Genomic DNA, 1,631 nt, shown 5'->3' with positions numbered 1-1,631 from the left:
TGTCATTGTGATGACAGTGTCCGAGCGCCGCCGGCGTTGTAAACAGACAGCGGCGCAGTGACAGGGCAGGCTGGCAGCAGGCCATTCCTGGCGCTACAGATCTGTCTGGGCTTAGAGGGTCGGTGTCAGCCTTATTTACGAGACAGTCTGAAAGGGACTCATCGTACCACAAGACATTACCGAAGATGTTTTATCAAGAAAGTGCTGGCATTGCAACCAAAGGAACAAGGTTTTTTACTGACAAACACTAAAAGCTTGCTGTGATTTTAGACTCCCACGCACCTCTCTCATGCTTCCACGGCCTATGGATGACATTAAACTTATGTTGATAGAAGCTGTAATTTATAGCTCATCCCCTAGTAGCTGTGAACTGTCATCCGTATTCATACCTTATCCATCATTTCTTGGCCACGTCACCGTGCGTTTAATCTACGCTAAAATTTGAGGCCACGCTGTAGTAAACAACATAATGAAATATTGAAAACGCTTTATTTCATTCCAATCAAGAAAGGACGCCGCATGCTCAAAAGCTGACAAGATCATTGCTGGCAAGTACGAACCCCGATCCCCGAGGTGCGCAGAGACCACACTCCCCGAGCGGCCTAAACTGTCAACGCCTGTTTCGTTCTTCGCTGCTGTTTTTCTCGTGACGAACCGGAACTTTGTGATTCTAGCCACTAACTTTTTATTTACAGAGCCTTTTTATTTGACGGTCGTAACAGTTTCATCAGTATTGATCTCACGACCGCCTGGTGCGAAACTCCTTTGTCGGGGCTGTCAACCGTGCTGTCATTCGTTTGAACAGGACTCGACGAAGAAATTTCCCCTCGCACAAGCCCTCATTCGTTTGAACAGGACTCCACGAAGAAATCTCCCCTCGCACAAGCCCACAACGGACACTATCGCTGGGTGGGAGCGCCGGGCAGTCCCCATTTTTGCAGCCTGCGCCCGCACTGGCCCGGCTAGTCCGCGCGGACCCGTTACGCGGAGGTGACGCGGCCCGTTTCCGCCGTACTCCGTCTTGGTCTCAGCGTCCACAGAGCTCTGCGCCGTCCGAGCGCGCGGGAACGTGTATCACCATACATTCGTGCGTGCTTGTGTGTGTGTGTGTGTGTGGTGTGTGTGTGTGTGTGTGGTGTGTGTGTGTGTGTGTTGTGGTGTGGTGTGGGTGTGTGTGTGTGTGTGTGTGTGTGCGTGTATGCGTGTGTGTGTGTGTGTGTGTGTGTGTGTGTGTGTGTGTGGTGTGTGTGTGTGTGTGTATGTGTTGTGGTGTGTGTGTGTGTGTGTGTGTGTGTGTGTGCGTGTGTGTGTGCGTGTGTGTGTGTGTGCGTGTGTGTGTGGCGTGTGGTGTGTGTGTGTGCGTGTGTGTGTGTGTGTGTGTGTATGTGTGTGTGTGTATGTGTGTGTTGTGTGGTGTGTGTGTGTGTGTGTGTATGTGTGTGTGTGTGGTGTGTGTGTGTGTGTGTGTGTGTGTGTTGGGCGTGTGTGTGTGTGCGTGTGTGTGTGTGTGTGTGTGTGTGCGTGTGTGTGTGTGTGGGTGTGGGTGTGGGTGTGGGTGTGGGTGTGGTGTGTGTGTGTGTGTGTGTGGGTGTGTGTGTGTGTGTGTGTGTGTGTGTGTGTGTGTGTGTGTG

This window comes from Pollicipes pollicipes, unplaced genomic scaffold, assembly GCF_011947565.3.
Source record: "Pollicipes pollicipes isolate AB1234 unplaced genomic scaffold, Ppol_2.1 Scaffold_2555;HRSCAF=2994_pilon_pilon_pilon, whole genome shotgun sequence".
NCBI lineage: Eukaryota > Metazoa > Arthropoda > Thecostraca > Pollicipedomorpha > Pollicipedidae > Pollicipes > Pollicipes pollicipes.
The sequence above is the reverse complement of the archived record's forward strand: the minus strand, read 5'-3'. Positions refer to the sequence as shown.